The sequence below is a fragment of the Triturus cristatus genome, chromosome 6, assembly GCF_964204655.1.
Source record: "Triturus cristatus chromosome 6, aTriCri1.1, whole genome shotgun sequence".
NCBI classification, from domain to species: Eukaryota; Metazoa; Chordata; class Amphibia; order Caudata; family Salamandridae; genus Triturus; species Triturus cristatus.
Genome location: NC_140589.1, coordinates 1,688,648,924 through 1,688,668,558, shown reverse-complemented (window position 1 = coordinate 1,688,668,558; position 19,635 = coordinate 1,688,648,924).

Below are 19,635 nucleotides of genomic sequence, written 5' to 3'. Positions count from 1 at the left end.
TTACTTTCACAAAGGTTTTTGTGTGAGTAAATCAACACATAAGGTTTGGGAGTGGAGGTTGTAGGCCTGGAGTGCCCTCTGACTTACAGATTTCTCTCTGACCTCTTCCTTTTTTTTAAAAAAAGCTCTGATATTTTCTCTTGAAAAAAGCAGGAAAATATTGTTTCCAGGAATGGCATAGGGGGGTTTGATGGAGAGGGTTTATCCGAGACCTCCATACAAGACTTGACCTTGGCTTATGAGTTGAAGGTCACAATGTACTCTCATCCTTCAAGAAAGCATTGGCACCCCCTGGCATCTGTAACATGTGACTCTTCAATCTATGCCTTCTAGTTCTAGCTAGTACTAACTTCAGTCAAACCTTGCTAGCCACAGGCAAAGGTCAGCACAAACTAAAACACGTGACTTCATTACTCCACTCTGGCAAAACAAGAAATATGATCTAGACACACTATGATCCCATGATAGGCTTTCCTCCTTGACAGCGATACTGGTAGCTGTGGTTACTGAGGAACCATCATCTCATCTTGAGACTAAGAAATTGCTAAGAGTCCTGACCTGCTAGGGGAATGGATGAATCAATGGTTGCTGCTCCTTCCGGTCCTGGGCCAGCAGCACCTTATTGCCATGCAGACTTGATCACCCAGAACATCATTTAGATGGAGGTTTGCTGTAAATAGGGTGATAAGACACAGAACCAACACATGCCTTGAGCGCTCTAGTCTAGTGTAATGGCAGTCTGAGTGGTAAGGAAAGCAATGTTTTGTTCAGAACCGACATTTGGATGAGTTTCATCCAATGACATGGTTACCTGTAAAGTGGATGCAACTGTGAAGAATTGCCAGACGAGGATTCACAAAGGAGGGCTCCAGATATCTCACTGGACCACGTTAATACCCCAAACAAAACTCTCTTCTGCATTCAATTCAGTTTTAGATAAACCACTGGAAGAAGCAGGGTCACAGAGTGGACAAAACCGCTTTGTGACGTAAACAAACAGCCTTAAATGAGCAAATTGCAAACAGAAGGCAGACAGTATTAACTCCCTCCTTGCCTCAGGATGGATGTAGTGACATAATGCTATAAACACAGGGAGCTATCATCAAATTAAGTGATGTGTGATAAATAGCATTTAGTGTGTATATCGTATTCTAATTCAAATTCAAATAAACTGTATTCAGTTACAGAAGCAGCCATAAAAGCAAATATAAAACGATACAGTAAAATATTTACCAATCTTCATTTCACAATCTGCTACTCAAAAAGTGACAAAGTGCATAAATATTTAAAATGGAGAGAGAAAAAACTAGAATAATAGAAGACCAAACTATCCAGCCAATGAAATTCTTTCGATCCTATAGTACATGTAACATACATGAAATAACGATAAAATCTAATTATCTAGAATAACATTGTGTTACGTGAGCGAATATTTGAACGACGGAAAGAACAAACATAAATACATATATATATATATATATATATATATATATATATATATATATATATATATATATATATATATATATATATATATATATATATATATATATATATCAGGAAACAGATCGCTCGGCGCCTCCAATGGGCTCTCAGGTGAGACCCCAGTGTTTGCTGGGAGATGTAGTCTGTCACGCAGCCTGCATTTTATACCAGAATTGGAATGAGCTGTGACTCACAAACGGTCCTGAATGAACCGCCAAATGCTAGTATTTAAATATTGTCACGCAGCAGAGCGATTTAATTGAGCCACGCCTCTGATGAAGGAACATTCTGAAACGCGTCAGGCGGACTCACTGGATTTGCAAATGTACTCCTTTTGCCTGGTGGATAATAAAGAGGTTTCTCTTCTGCTTCCAAGTGCGCTCTCGAATCGCCGAGCGATCTGTTTCCTGATGTTTTCACGGCGGCTCCGGGCCGTGGAGAGCGCACCACCCTAAAGATGTGACAGGGGCCAATGGGCACAGAATTCCCTGTGCTCGCTTTGGGGAAGGAGTCCTATGGATTAGGGACATTGGGGACATTTGGCGGTTCATTCAGGACCGTTTGTGAGTCACAGCTCATTCCAATTCTGGTATAAAATGCAGGTTGCGTGACAGACTACATCTCCCAGCAAACACTGGGGTCTCACCTGAGAGCCCATTGGAGGGCTAGTATTTAAATATTGTCACGCAGCAGAGCGATTTAATTGAGCCACGCCTCTGATGAAGGAACATTCTGAAACACGTCAGGCGGACTCACTGAATTTGCAAATGTACTCCTTTTGCCTGGTGGATAATAAAGAGGTTTCTCTTCTGCTTCCGAGTGAGCTCTCGAATCGCCGAGCGATCTGTTTCCTGATGTTTTCACGGCGGCTCCGGGCCGTGGAGAGCGCACCACCCTAAAGATGTGACAGGGGCCAATGGGCACAGAATTCCCTGTGCTCGCTTTGGGGAAGGAGTCCTATGGATTACGGACATTGGGGACATTTGGCGGTTCATTCAGGACCGTTTGTGAGTCACAGCTCATTCCAATTCTGGTATAAAATGCAGGCTGCGTGACAGACTACATCTCCCAGCAAACACTGGGGTCTCACCTGAGAGCCCATTGGAGGGCTAGTATTTAAATATTGTCACGCAGCAGAGCGATTTAATTGAGCCACGCCTCTGATGAAGGAACATTCTGAAACGCGTCAGGCGGACTCACTGAATTTGCAAATGTACTCCTTTTGCCTGGTGGATAATAAAGAGGTTTCTCTTCTGCTTCCGAGTGCGCTCTTGAATCGCCGAGTGATCTGTTTCCTGATGTTTTCACGGCGGCTCCGGGCCGTGGAGAGCGCACCACCCTAAAGATGTGACAGGGGCCAATGGGCACAGAATTCCCTGTGCTCGCTTTGGGGAAGGAGTCCTATGGATTACGGACATTGGGGACATTTGGCGGTTCATTCAGGACCGTTTGTGAGTCACAGCTCATTCCAATTCTGGTATAAAATGGAGGCTGCGTGACAGACTACATCTCCCAGCAAACACTGGGGTCTCACCTGAGAGCCCATTGGAGGGCTAGAATTTAAATATTGTCACGCAGCAGAGCGATTTAATTGAGCCACGCCTCTGATGAAGGAACATTCTGAAACGCGTCAGGCGGACTCACTGAATTTGCAAATGTACTCCTTTTGCCTGGTGGATAATAAAGAGGTTTCTCTTCTGCTTCCGAGTGCGCTCTCGAATCGCCGAGCGATCTGTTTCCTGATGTTTTCACGGCGGCTCCAGGCCGTGGAGAGCGCACCACCCTAAAGATGTGACAGGGGCCAATGGGCACAGAATTCCCTGTGCTCGCTTTGGTGAAGGAGTCCTATGGATTACGGACATTGGGGACATTTGGCGGTTCATTCAGGACTGTTTGTGAGTCACAGCTCATTCCAATTCTGGTATAAAATGCAGGCTGCGTGACAGACTACATCTCCCAGCAAACACTGGGGTCTCACCTGAGAGTCCATTGGAGGGCTAGTATTTAAATATTGTCACGCAGCAGAGCGATTTAATTGAGCCACGCCTCTGATGAAGGAACATTCTGAAACGCGTCAGGCGGACTCACTGAATTTGCAAATGTACTCCTTTTGCCTGGTGGATAATAAAGAGGTTTCTCTTCTGCTTCCGAGTGCGCTCTCGAATCGCCGAGCGATCTGTTTCCTGATATATATATATATGTATATATATATATATATATATATATTATCTACTGGCGGTCGCCAGTAGATAGTTATAGTTACAACCTAGTTTCCATAGGAAATCTCAAAATTCTATTTTGAATAACTTTGGCGCCGGTTGAAGAATCCTCGCAAAATTTTCATATATATATATATATTCACTGAAAAATCCATAGGTTTCAGGGGTGTTATAGGGGCACATGCATCAACAATGCCATTTGCGATTCCTTATTAGCGAAAAATAAGGAATCGCTAATAAGGAATAGCAAAAGGCTATGCATGTAGGAATCGCTATTCAAATAGCGATTCCTTAACTTTCCTTAATTGCGACTAGCAAATTGCGAGTAGCAATTAAGGAATGCCGTCCCTATCATTCCTATGGGCCTCCGGGCCCATAGGAATGAATTGGAGATTGCATGAGCAAATAGCGAGTACCAGTAGGTTCTCGCAAATTGCTCATGCAATTTCAAGGGTGCAAGGGTGTCAAAATGACACCCTATTGCACCCCTGAAATTGATATGTGCACATATGTTGCACACACACATTCTCTAAGGGCATGTGTGTGCGCAACATGAAACTTTGAAAAATGCACAAAAGTGCATTTTTCAAACTTTCAGCAAATTACCATGCAGTTCATCTTCATGGTAATTTGCTCCCCCTATTAGCGAATTCGCTAATTTTTTAACTTTCATACATTGCATTTAAGGAATCTCAATTTGGGATTCCTTAAATGCAATCGCAATTTAAGGAATCGCTATTTAAGGATTCCTTAAATAGCGATTTTTGTATTTGGGTTGATGCATTGGGATTAGGTTTTATTTACTCGCTAACGGGTGTTATTAGCGATTCGGTATTTTACCGACTGGATTTTGGCTTGATGCATGAGGCTGATAGTTAGCTGGACTTTTCACTTGTACAAAACCATTGAAATTCCCCCGTTATAGTTAGTTCAGCTAACTATAACTCGCGCGCCCGCAATGCACTGCTGATGACGTCACATATTACATCAATCATGACATGGTCAGTGACATCACTCATGACATCACTGATGACATCTCAAATGACATCACTGATGACATCACTGATGACATCATCCAGTGAATGTGTGTTTTTCTGAAAATTAAATATGTTTTATATATGTATATCTCAAGGTCGATGGAAGAATAAATGAGTATATAAGTGTCTAAATGGATGATTTGTTTTTGAAAAATTGATTGTGTAACTGACTGATTAAGTGTATCATAGTGAATACATGGCTTAGTGAGTGATGTTTAAATATGTAAATATCTGTATCAGTCTCTCACTTTGTGTATAAGTGGCTGCATGGGTTGGTGAGTAGCTACATGAGTGTCTATATAGGTTATTAGTTGGTTTTTTGAGTATCAGTCTGAGTGTCTGCATGGTTCGGTGGGGGGTATTACGTAGTGCATAGGTGCATGAATGAGTGACTCACTGTTTGTATGTGTTGAAGATAGCATGTGTGCAGGACTGTATGGGTGGATGAGTGTGTGTATGGGTGTGTTAGTGAGTGAATGACTGTCTCAATAGTGTCTTTATGAGTAACTACATATGTTTTAAACTAGTATATGTGACTATTGGTGTATATAAGTGAGTATATGTGAGAGTGAGAGATTGAAAAAGTTCCTGTATGAATAAGTATGTGTTTCTATAAGTGATTGTTTAAAAGACTAAGTATGTTTAAGTTTCCATAGAAGTAAGTGTGGTGGTGTGTGTATAACTGTATATGCAAGTAAATGTATGTTTGATTCTTTATCAGCATGAGTGACTATGTGTGTGAGTAACTCTATGGATGAGTGGCATTGTGTAACAGGATGTATAGGTGTATGAGTACATATGATGAGTGAGTACATGTATGAGTGACTGTATAGGACTGTTGGTGAATGAGTGGATGTGTATGTGGATCTTAGAATTACTGAAGAGGTTGTTGTACTGGTATTTTCTTTGTTGCTGCTAGTTCACTGACCGGATTTCGGTCTTTTACTGTGTTTATTGTGTTTTTTACTGTGTTTACTGTGTTTTTATCTGCACTCTGAACCGCATAACCTCATTTAAAATCAGAATTCACTCACCTGCCGCTTGAGCAGGATCTTTCTCTCTCTCTCTTCCTAGTCACGAGCGCCATCTTGGATCGGTCTAGATCCTAAACTTTGAGCGCCATCTTGGATCGGTCTAGATCCTATACTTTGAGCGCCATCTTGCAACGTGCATTTACGCTCTCAGACGGGGAGACTATAAAACACAGAGTCATGCAAGCGCGCAGCGCGCGCGCGCAGCGGGCGCCCCGCAGGTGCGCCTGAGGCGTGCCAGAGGCAAGCCCGTCTGCGCTCGTCCGCGACCGGACTCGGCCCAGGGTCATAACTTCTGGCCCTCCACTATGCTATTCTTCCCTGCAACTGAGACAGTTGAACCCTGGCCATTCCGACCGACATTGCATTACTCGGCCTCTCTCCACTGCAGTGGGCGTTACCCCCACCCCTTGCCCTGGGTGTCAATACCAACTTCCGCAACCTCGTCTTCCTGGCTCCTCAGCCTTAGACCCCCCTAGCAATATACCTTTTCATGAATTGCATATCACTCAGCCCCATGGTTATCGAGCAGCGCTCATTAATACGCGCTCCCTTCTCTGTCACAGCTTAAAGATCAGCGAGTTTATTCTCGCCCATGATCTTGACTTCCTTTTTGCCACTGAAACCTGGGGAGATGCTGGTTCAGGACCGGACTTTTGTCTGGCAACCCCTGAGGGCTATAGTGTCGCTAGGCATGATAGACATATAGGAAGAGGTGGCGTACTTGCTATCATTTACAAGAATCTCTATCGCACTACACTCGATCCCATACAGTCCATTAACTGTGAAGCAGCCACCTTTCCTATTAATATTAATCACAAACAAGCCCTCAAGGGAATTTTGCTATACCGACCTCCTGGGCCCCGAAATTCTTTCCTTGCCACACTCTCTGATTTTAATGATCTTATCATAAGTTCGCCGGAATACATGATTTTAGGAGATTTTAACTTCCCTCTGGAAGAACAGGGCAACCACGAAACCACTCAACTCACTGATGATCTCCTAACCTTAGGAATTCAACAATTGGTGAAGGGAACTACACACTAGGCGGGGCACATACTAGATGGTCTGTTTACCAATAACTCAGACATCTTTGTACAGGATATTCTTCCTCTCACCTGGTCAGATCACAGGGCCATTATCTTTGGGATCCATACACGGCACGCTAACCCTCCCCATTCCAGGCCACGAACTAGGTTAGGGACCCGTGCTTGGAAAAATGCGGATATCCATCAGATGGCAGATATCCCGACACTATCCTTTCCTATGGGGATAGCCAATCCTGTCTTCTCAGCCTCCGACTTCCAAGACTGGATTCGGAATGCTGCTGATCAGGTGGCGCCGGAGAAGTTTACGCGACCTAATAGATTATCTCCTTCGGCGGTTTGGTATACCGAAGAGCTTAGGCTCCACCGACAACATTGCAGGAACTTAGAAAGGCGCTGGAGGAAATTTTACTGCCCCATAGCCAAGCATTCCTACAAAGACGCCCTGACAATATAAAAAAAGGCTATTATTGCCCGAAAAAGTGAATTTTTCTCGGCTCAAATCGAGAATGCCAGCAACTCTGCTAGAGAGCTGTTTTCAGTGGTCACCACTCTGTCCACCCCCTCTACGGGACCTGGGGTCGAACCCTCTCAGTCCCTCTGTAATGCTCTGTCCAGCTTTTTCACCACTAAGGTAGCAGATATATACTCATCCTTTGCAGGGAACGTAGAGACAAGATCCAGAGTCTGCAGTGGTGTAGAACCTGCCACCGATCATGATCCCTTCTCTTCCTTTGCTCCCATTACGCAAGATCAAATCAGCAGACTTATCCTTACTACCAAGTCTGGCTCCCCCTTAGACCCCTGCCCTCCTTCAGTGATGGCTAACCTTAGCGAGGTGATCTCTTATCCACTTATGAAAATCTGTGACACCGCATTTCAAACTGGTCACTATCCAGATCTTTGGAAGAAGGCCGTGATCAAACCTCTCCTGAAGAAACCCTCCCTGGACCCCACAGCTCTGGCCAGCTATAGACCAATAGCGTGTCTCCCCTTTCCTGCCAAAATATGCGAATCTCTGATGAATAAACAACTCTCAGAGTTCATCGATACTCACCAACTTCTCGACGAAACGCAGTTTGGCTTTAGGAAAGGTCATGGAACTGAGACCGCTTTAATAAAAGCTTCAGATGAGATTAGAGCCATTATGGACCAGGGAGGTGCGGCTGTCCTGATTCTGCTGGATTTGTCCGCAGCCTTTGACACGGTCGACCATGATATTCTGGTCGACCGTGTCACAGCCCTGGGGATAAACGGTATGGCTAGAAATCTCATTTCATCTTTTCTTGCCTACCGTACCCAGACAGTGAAGTTGGGTAACTTCTATTCTCCTGTCTCTGCACTCCCCTGTGGAGTCCCACAGGGCTCCTCGCTAAGTCCAACGCTATTTAAAATCTATGTAGCAGACTTAGCGAGGGTAATAAAGGCCCATGGGCTGCGACTTACATCCTACGCAGATGACACCCAACTGGTTCTGGCAATACACAAGGACGTCCCAGCGGTGGCAGCTAATTTCCAAAGCGCCATGCTTGCTGTCAGTACCTGGATGTCCTCCAACTGTCTGAGGCTTAACTCGGACAAAACCGAGGTCATGACCTTTGGTAATCTCTCCCCGGTTTGGTCTTCTGCCTGGTGGCCTGACCAGCTGGGCTCTCCTCCTATCCCAGTTGATAAGGCCAGAAACCTGGGAGTCATTTTTGACAGCAAGCTGTCATTCAACCTTCATGTCAACAAGGTTGTGTCATCTGCGTTCTTTATTTTAAAGAAAATTAGGAAAATACTGCCTTACCTTCCCACCTCAGCTGGGAAGACCCTGGTCTCTACCCTAGTGTTTTCAAAAATCGATTATGGGAACGCCCTCTTCCTTAATACTCAGAAACTCGTTCTATCTAAGCTGCAGTCCATACAAAATGCTGCTGCAAGAATTCTTCTTGACATCCCCCGCCGCCAGCCAACTACTCCAGCCATTCGTCATCTGCATTGGCTAAGAGTAGAGGGCCGCATTAAATTCAAGGCCCTCTGCATTGCCTATAAGGCAGTGCATGGCGTCGGACCAAAGTTTCTGATTGAAGCATTCCAGTTGTATAGCCCCAAGAGACAGCTGAGATCCGCCAACTCCTGCCTGCTTCCGTTACCTCGCACCAGAACGGCAACCTGGGGAGACAGGCGCTTCCTGGTTGCCACACCTAAACTCTGGAACCTTTTGCGACTCACCATAAAAACTGCCCCCAATTTGATAAGCTTTCGTAGGCTCTTAAAGACATGGCTGTTCAATCAGTAATCCTGCGGCTTGGTCTCTCGTTTTTTGTCACATGCGCCGAGACACCTTCGGGTATTTGTTTGCGCAATAAAAACCGCGAAATAATAATAATAATAATAATTATTGGTATGTCCATTGTTTTGAAAATTTGAGTCTCTATTTTTGAATGTGTGTATCAAAGGTTATCTTAGGGTGAGAGGAGGTCTGTCACTCTATCACAAGGATGATGTCATCAGTGATGTCATCAGTGATGTCATTTGAGATGTCATCAGTGATGTCATGAGTGATGTCACTGACCATGTCATGAGTGATGTAATATGTGACGTCATCAGCAGTGCATTGCGGGCGCGCGAGTTATAGTTAGCTGAACTAACTATAACGGGGGAATTTCAATGGTTTTGTACAAGTGAAAAGTCCAGCTAACTATAACACCCCTGAAACCTATGTTTTTTTCAGTGAATTTCTGAGGTTTTTAAAATGCTAATTCCTAACTATAACATGCCTGAAACCTATGGTTTTTTCTGTGAATTTCAAAGGTTTTTTAAATGCTAATTTCTAACCATGCCTACAGAGATAGGACATGTGAAGAAAGAAGAAAAAATGCACAGAAAGAAAAAAAAGAAATGCCGAATGAAGCAACAGAAGTCCTCAAAGACGAAGAAAAGTGCAGGAAGAAGGATAACGTGCAGAAAGAACAAAAAGAAGAGCAGAAAGAAGCCTTGTTGCAAAATCATCCTGTACCCTCAACTTTTTCAGACGGATACTGGTGGTAACTGAGTCTGACTAACCAGTCCTAGAGCCAGTGCTATGTTAAAAGACACTTAGAATACAGTGAAAACACCTACATACACTAGGGAACATTATGCGTTGGGGTCCCCCTGTGATTAGCATGACCTCCTCTGTAAGCCCCTAGTATATAATAGGGCAGGGGGATTAAAACTACCTCTTAAAACAGGCCACAGGGCGTTTTTGCACACGTTAACTCAGGCCCCGTCCCCTCCCTTCACCACTGTGTAAACACGCCCTGTGTCCGTTTTTAGTTGGGAGATTAAGTTCATTTGAATCCCGAGGGTTCCTAGGGTCCAACTAGCCCACTATGTACCTCCAGTAAGTGCCACAGTGCTGTGTTGCATAGAGGTGTAAAAAGTGGCACGGCCTGGACCACCTCTCTGCAATGCAGCTCAGTGGCACTTACTGGAAGCACTTGGTGGGCTAGTTAGCCCCCAGGGGCCCTCAGTATTGAAGGGAAATTATATCCCCAATTTAAAACGTGCCATAGTGCGTGTTTGCACACGTCACCTCAGGCCCCGTCCCCTCCCTTCACCACTGTGTAAATGCGCCCTGTGGCTGTTCTAAGTTGAGAGATTAAGTCCCCTTGAATCCTAAGGGTCCCTTAGGTCAAACTAGACCACTAGGTACCTCCAGTAAGCGCCACAGAGCTGTGTTGCAGAGAGGTGTAAAAAGGGGCTTGGCCTCAGAATACCTGTCTGCAGCGCAGCTCCCTGGCGCATACTGGAGATGCCTGTAGGGCTAGTTGGCCCTCAGGGACCCTCAGTATTGAAGAGGAATTAATTCCCCAACTTACAACTCGCCAGGGGGCGCGTTTGCAGAGTGCTGCAAGGAGGGGGCGTGGCCTCCGGCACGATGCCAGTCTTTTATTTATTTTAATTTTTTAAGAAGGGGGGCTGTGTGGTTCCCCTTCTTCTTCTAATTTATTGGCCCGGATGACCCCATCCCCCAGGGCCTGTCTCCTAATTATATTTTTTGACCCCAATCCCCAGGGCCGGCCACTGTTTTTTATTATTTAAAAAAAATATATATTTATAGACACACCAAGGACATGCTGTACAAACCGTACGTACCTATCACCATGACGATTTGCGTGATATTCATTAAAAAGCGACTATGCATACAATGAATCCACGTGGAATGTATTTACACCACTAGTGAAGCTCTGACATGTCTGATGCCCTACCGTGCCTAATCCCGGTAAACACCCTTGTCGTTTATTTATACAAACATGGGTAGCTATTGACGGGCACATTTAATACACATGCACAACAAGCCATTCAAAGGGGATTCGACAAAAATTCGACCAAAACTATGCAAGAAACCCCCCTCACGGTTAATAAAACACACATCCACTGCCGGATGTGTAATACTTTTTATTTTACTCTCTGGAAAGGGGACGAACATCACTTGAGAGTCACAGCGCGCTCCTGGCAGAGCCCAATGCTGTGTTACACCCACCATTGCCTGCTGAGTGCCACAGACCTCTGTGTTGTATTCCACTAGCTAGTGCATATGCTATGACACTCTCTAGCCCATGTGCACTGTAACACCACCCCGTGAATATGTCATGCCACACTTGTCTTCGCACGGGTTATATTGCCCCATCTAACGTGCCTTCCTCGATGCCTATGTTATAACGCACAGTGCTATGCCATACATATTACAATCTGGGATCCATATCTTTGTCACAGTGCATATGCAACGTTACACTCCCCAGCACATATTTTATATTACAACTTTAGAGACTAGTTAGGTTACACAACACTGCCCTGTGCATATTACACTCCAAGGCGCATATCGCATAGCACGCGCTAGTGCCTGTGCTATCTCGCGCTCTCCAATGAATCTGTCATTACGCACAATGTATTGCATATTATATTTCACGCCCGGTTCATCTTATATCACACTTTTTGGTGCATAGTTTATACCATACACTATATCTAGTTTTCATTTTCAATAGTGCTCTCAGGACTATGTTCTATATAACACTGTGTTCACCTACCCTGTTCACGGGCATTACATTTTGCGATAGGGGTTGGAGGGTCAGGGGGTGTTTCTGCCAAGTGAGCCCGGAGTCACAGTCGCAAACGTCCTCTTCTTCCTGAATAAAAGTGAGATTATGCTGCATACTTGTTCATATTTTAAGTGGTTCGCACAGACACACGTTTTAAAAACAATAAAGTTCCTAATACCCGCCTTCTCTGAACAGTTAGCTTGCTGCCCCATCCCCCTCCTCCCTATCCTCTGTTGTGTGAATCCATGGACTAGCCTCCTCCCTCCTGCCATGCATGGTCTGATGTGCTGCCACTGCCCTCAATTTAGTATGATTTACCAGTCCACTCCTCCTGCCCTCCATTGCCCAATTCTATGCCCCATCATTGACCTCCTGCTTAAACTCTGTGCTTAGCTTGCTGCCCCTATTCTCCTTCCCCCTGCCCTCCGATGTCTTTGTGCATGCCCCTGCTCCATCCTTTTTGCCCACCATGTTCCATGGACCTGCCACTCCTATCTACTCTGAGTGTTCTGTTGAGCTGCCACTCCCCTCCCACCTGCCTAGCATTGTCAGATGACTGTAACCTGTCCCTGCCACCTCCACCCTGCCTGTTCACATGCCATGCCCCTATCCTCTTCCTCCTGTCCTACATGCTCCATTGTACTGCCACACCCTTCTGCCCTCACTGGTCTGTTGTGCTGCAACTGCTCCTCCTGCCTGCCCCGTGCGGTCTGTTGTGAGGCCCCTTCCCCTGAACTTTCTTGTCTGTGCACAGGTCCTGACCCTCCCTTCTATCCTCCATCGTCCTTTGTGCATGCCCCTGCACCCTCCTTCTTGCCCATCATAGCCATTGTGCTGCCACTAACCCTCCCACTTGCCATGCATGGTCTTCTGTGCTGCCATGGCCCCTCCCACCTTCCCTGTGTGGTCAGTTAGCTGCCCCTGACTCCCTCCAACCTTCCCTCCATGGTCTGTGTGTATGCCATCACAGTCTCACTGTTGCTCTTCATGGTGTGTCTTGCTTCTAGTGCCCATCCTGCCTGACCTCCATGGCTATCTTGCTGCTCCTGCCCTGCCCCCTTGCCCCCAGCCCTCTGTTTACATGTGCAGACCCCTACTCCCTCCCTCCTGGCTTGTCTGTTCCATTGTAATGCCCCTGATCCGTCCCTTCTGCCCTTTATGGTCTGTTATGTTGCAGCTTTCTCTCCTGTCTGTCCATTATGGTCAGCTAGCTACCAGTGCCTCTTGCCCCTCTGTTCTCTGTTGTCCATGTGCATGGTCCTGTCCCCTCCCTCTTGCTTTCTATGGATTGTTGTGCTGCACTCCCGTCCCGCATGCCCTGTGTGGTGTATTGTGCTGCTGCAAACCCTGATGCCTGCCCTGCAGGGTCAGTTTGGTGCACCTCTCCATGTCCCTCCTGTCCTCTGTTATCCAAGTCCATGTCCCTACCCCATTTCCTTCCATGATCCAATGTACCATACTTGCGAACATTTTGAACTTGGTAAGAGGGAGATTTTGAAAAAAAACTGGGGTATTGATTTTCCCCTTTGAGTTACATTGAAAAAGAGGAGATTGTAGACAGGAGACAGATCAAATAAAGGCCATTTGAGCTTAAAAACATTGGACGTTTCCTGGCTGAATCGGGTCTGTTGGCATGTATGGTTGTACTACCATTGCCTCTTCCTTCTGCCCACAATGGTCTATTACATTGCCACAGCCTCTCTTGCAAGTCCTGTATTGTTGGTTTGTTGCCCCAGCCCCCCTTTCCACTGCCCTCCATAGTCTGTTGTGCTGCCACGGCCCTTCCTGCCTGCTCAGTGTGGTTAAATTGTTGCCTTTGCACCCTCCTACCTGCCTTCAATTTTCAGAGTCCGGACCCCTGGCCTCTGCCTCTCAACAGTATCCTAATGAACAACTAGATTGCTAACATTCTATATTTATTACAAAAGTGTGGAACGCCTGACGTCATCTTGATGTAATCAAAACTGTAATACCTAGAGCATTTCCTTTAGAAATTACATATATGAGAGGGTCTTATTGGCATCAAAATTATGGTTGGTGCTCTAAAAGACTAAAATAAGAACATATTTTCAGAGTTTTCAAATAGCGACAAAGCACTTTTAACTCCTTCAGTGCCCATGACGAGATGGTCTCGTCATGGAGCGCGGTTGCGCTGTGCCCATGACGAGACTATCTCGTCATGAACCCCGCCCGCTAATGAAAGGGCCGGCACAGGGCGGGGAAAGGGCGGGGCACTCAAGGGGTTAAATTATCTTTATGTTTTTTTATCCAGTTGACCACTTGATTAAATGTTGCACTTAGGGGAGAGGATGTGGTGTTACTTCCAGAACTGCAGACTTTGCAACTGGGGAACCAGGTTGGAGTTTCTGCTTCAGCTCGACATTCTGTGATTCTGGTCAAATCACTTAGTCTCCGCATGTCTACAACCAAAATGAATTTGTTCTTGTGTGATGTAACCAATGCTCATGTAAAGCACTCCAATACCTGACAAGTCTGCACTATATAACACTGCAAAAACACAAAATAATAAGTGTTTTGCACACTTCTGTCATTGGGCTATATTTGGGCTACATCTGGGTGATTTTGGGCTACATTTGGGCTCTTTTGTCTCCGGTGGGCATCTTGGGAGATTTATTTGTTATGAAGTTTCCTAATTTCCTCATGTACTGCAGTCTCCTCAGTAGGAAATGCTTTCAGTTTTTTACTTTGATTCCATCATGAAGGTATTCAGATATGTCACACATTTGCCATAAATTCTGAATGTTAGCACTCTAGTTGCTCATTAGATCACTGTAGTAAAACTACTGTTCACCATGGAAGTCTGCTCCTGGTATTAAAAGTGCATGTTTCAGTCTGCATGTCAGAATTTTTTAATGAAATAGAAGAGGATTTGAGAAGTCACTCAAAATGTGCCCTCATTTTCTTTCTTCAGCATTAATCATAATTTCTATGGCAAAATGAACCCCCTCATTGGGTTCCTTTTTAAATTAAATGTTTTAAGTGTTACCAGTTTATTCCAATCAAGATGGCTTCAGGTGTGCCATACTTTTGTCATAATGAAGACAGTAAGCGCTCTAGTTGTTTTTAAGAACACTCTTGGACATTCTGTCACTGGGCTATACTTGGGCTACATCTGGGTGATATTTGAGCTACATTTGGGCTCTTTTGTCTCTGGTGGCCATCTTGGGAGACTTATTTGTTATGAAGTTTCCTCATTTCCTCATTTACTGCAGTCTCCTCAGTAGGAAATACTTTCAGTTTTTTACTTTGATTCCATCAAGAAGGCATTCAGATGTGTCACACATTTGCCATAAATTCAGAATGTTAGCACTCTTTTTGCTCATTAGATCACTGTAGTAAAGCTACTGCTCACCAGGGGAAACTGCTGCTGGTTTTGAAAGTGCATGTTTCAGTCTGCATGTCAGAATTTTTTAATGAAATAGAAGAGGATTTGAGAAGTCACTCAAAATGTGCCCTAATTTTTCTTTCTGCAGCACTAATCATACTTTTTATGGAAAAATGAACCCCCTCATTTTGTTCCTTTTTAAATTAAATGTTTTAAGAGTTACCACTTTATTCGAATCAAGATGGCTTCAGGTGTGTAATACGTTTGTCATAAGTAGGACTGTTAGCGCTCTAGTTGTTCTTTAGAACACTCTGGGAAGCTGCAGTAAAACACAAAGGAATCAACTGACAGTCTCTGCCCTTGTTGGATGTACATGTTGTACTGAGAATGTCAGACTTCATTCTCACATGACTGAGAAAGATAATGTGAATTTACAGAAAATAAGCTCTCAGTTTAGCTTATAGATCACCTTCCAAACCTCTGTGGGAAAAGCATGAGAAAATAGTTTTCTCTCAATCATGATATCCCAGCAGAAGGCTTTTTCACATGGTGAAATCACCTTAGAACATACCACAATTCCTAAAATGAGTATGGTACCATCAACAAATGATTTATAATGTAACTAAAGTCTTAAAGCCTTCTATTAACTGCAATGCTTTTTAATGAGGTGCTATCATGTATATTGGTCCCAAGATGGCTGCCAACACTTCTTGGATGAAGTGCTGACAGCCAATCAGATCTCAGGATGAGATGTGTGGTTAGGCTCCGCCCACATATATATATGATTTTACTTTTGATTTTCTCAGGAACTACTGAACAGATTGACACCAGACCTGCAAAAGGCACATCCCTGACCTGAGGACTACCTCTCTGCCAAATTTCAAGTAATTCTGTTCAGCCGTTCGGGCTGTACCTTGGACTAAAGGTCCCTATGGAAAATTGAATGGGAAAAATGTGTTTTGGGACCCCCCTTTTTTCTCGGCCCCCGCTTGACAAATCACCCCGCGACTTTCAGGGTAGGAGCGGAGCGGAGCACCCCACCTATTTTGAAAATTTTGCGAGGATTCGTCAACCGGCGCCAAAGTTATTCCAAATAGAATGTTGCGGGTTTCCTATGGAAACACGGTCCTAACTATAACTATCTACTGGCGACCGCCAGTAGATAATATATATATATATCAGCTGTAGGAGTGAAGGAAGTGGCCCGTTTCAGGTCACTCTGGTCACTCACGACCACCTCTCAGCCTTCCATACAAATGAAGAGTTGATCAGACAGTAGGGAATACAAACCAATATTAGTTTATTCAGATTTCGCTCAGAGAGGAGCCCTGTTTGCCCAGTCGCTATGAGTGCTGCAGAGAGAGTCTGACATCAGCAAGCATAACAATACATTATGTACATTTCAGAATGAATGAAAACACCCCCACCATGGAATTTTCCAGAAACATGAAGCTGGACGGTAAATCACAGAGGAGTAAGTTTCGATTCCGAGGCTGGGCATACATTATCTATCTCTCAAGGTTACTCTGCTGTGCCCGCCACTAGACAAGTGGGAGAAGGCTTACATGTAAAGGCAAGGTATGCGCCAATAAGAACAGTGCATTCATTAGTGTCGCAGAACCCAACTCTGAAGAAACATAACGTAGAGAGGCTATTTCTCGGAAAAAGCAATACTAGTTTTGATCTAAATATAAAATGGCGCCTACACACAATATGGTTCCACGAATGCTAACTTACATAAAACAATACAGAAACATAATTTTTATTCCAATAGACCCTCCTTTTAGAATGATCTAAGCATTTTTGGAACAATAATAAGAAAAACATATAGTTCAACAAATCATGAATGCATTTAAGAGCACTCCATATCTTCAGCATCTGGGGGGAAACGGTAAGGAGGGAAAAGGTCTCAAAAATACCCTTGTCTATCTGCATAAGGTCATTGAGCTCTTTCTGAAGCATTATGGTGGTGTTAGTGTCATGAACTGATATTCTTTTAGGAGGGAGAAAAGTGGTGCAGTAAGAGCAGCAGACACTGGACCAAAACACAGGACGAAATCAAAATCACAATGATATATATTACCTTTCAAGGATCCAACCCTCCCCACCGAACAATGACCAACTCCAATTGTCACTCTCCATTCCTTTTACATTTTCTAGGATGTCTAAAATGTGTTGTGTAATATTTTTTTCCATATTAGTTATCCTGACTACACACTGGTCTCCTACTACTGCGCACACACCACCGCTCTTAGCTAGGATGAAGTCAACTACATATCTGGTTTGCTCAGAATATATTCGCATACTTTCCAATTGGGTGGTGATGTCACAAAGAGCTGCCACTGTGGAATTGGACCGTATCTGTAGCTTACATCCAAAATATTCTCTAGCCCTTCCACCTCTAGCCATGGGGGAACACACACACAGGAGCTGCACAGGAGTGTTCAGGCAGACACCAACTGACAGGATGGACACACAGGAGAAGGGAAAGGAGCCTGCAGACAGGAAAAGGAAGCACAAGTTTAGTGAAAAAGAGTTGGAGGTCCTGATTGAAGAGGTGGTAAAGACACATGACCAACTATTTGGCAAGAAATCACTGCATGTACCAGAATCACAGAAGAGAAAGATTTGGCTGGAGATACAAGCCAAGATCAATGCAACTGGGGTCACACAGCGCTCCATCGACAACCTGAAGAAGCTCTAGTATGATGGAGGAGAGAACATACCCAAAGGGGATACCATTACTATAGTTATTAACTTCCAAATCTGTAACTCCGTCACAGAATTCTGTTGTTAATGTTCTTTTACCCACCGTATGTTTGGCTTACCATACTTACAAGGCACACCTAAAGGGAGTACCGTTCCTAAAGCAACATCATCTGTGCCATTATGAACATTTGAATAAGTACCATTGGACAAAAAATAAAATCCTGGGTGCACATAAAGTGGACCTTGATAATCTACAGTGGCATATCTAGTATTCAATCCTACCGTGCTTGGATCCTTCCTTTTTTCTAGAGACATTGTATTTTTGAACAATATTATCCCAGAACAATTGACATACAGAAATGCATCAATGCTGTTTACTATTGGACAACAGGCGGGATAATATGCAGCTTTTCGAGTGACTGTTAAATCTTGGTTACGCCATCCTACCAAGGTAATGTTCTGCTCTCTTATATACAAATTATCACATTGGGCCAGATGTAGGTAGAATCAGTTTAGCGAGTCCTTAATAGCGATTTTTAGCAAATCGCTATTAAGAATTCTCAAACCACTATGTAGAAAAAAATCACAAATATTTAGCGATTCCATAAAATCGCAATCCTAAATACCGAATCGCAAATACCGATTCTGTATTTGCGAAATCGCGATTTCAAAAAATCGCAAATTAGCCAGTTTGCTATTCAGGTGCTTCTTGATGACATCACATACAGGAAGTGGCCACACCCATCCTGTTTCTGAGTGCCTGAGACTGTGGGAGAGGGAGAGAGCAGGAACACACACACAGGAGCTGCACAGGAGTGTTCAGGCAGACACCAACTGACAGGATGGACACACAGGAGAAGGGAAAGGAGCCTGCAGACAGGAAAAGGAAGCACAAGTTTAGTGAAAAAGAGTTGGAGGTCCTGATTGAAGAAGTGGTGAAGACACATGGCCAACTATTTGGCAAGAAATCCCTGCATGTACCACAATCACAGAAGAGAAAGATTTGGCTGGAGATACAGGCCAAGATCAATCCCACTGGGGTCACACAGCGCTCCATCGATGACCTGAAGAAGCTCTGGTATGACTTGCATTCCAGGGCAAAGGAAAGGGTAGCAGACAGGCTGAAGCTAGCCAAACAGACAGGTGGCAGACCATCCACAGAGCCCGCAACAACACCCCTGGATGACTTGGTGGAGTTCACCCTCCAGCCTGAGAGCATAAGTGGCATAGGAGACATGGACAGCTCAGCCCTAGACAACACCATACAAGGTAAGATGCATGCACAGCCTGTCCTGAACCCTGACCCTCTCCAATCCCCAATCCACAATCCCCCATGAGCAAGTAAGAATTACACTCCAGTCCCCATTTTGATAACAACCAGCAATGCATCATGGGATATGTAGTCCCAAAACCCATATAGCATAGTAGTGACATTTGTGAACAAAATCGCAGGGGCCTCACACCAGGCAATAACCAAGCGGAGAACTGTTAGTGTGAATAGCAAATCATGTAAATTTAATGTAATACAATGCTCAAGGAAAGTCAGTAAATGAACATCTTGTATCCGCAGGCGAACCTGCGCCACAGGCAGTAGAGAGGGAGACACATGAGGCACCTGGGCAACAACATATTGGGGAGGAAGAGTCTCAGATAACCACAGATGTCACACCTACACCACCACCAAGACCTAGGAGGT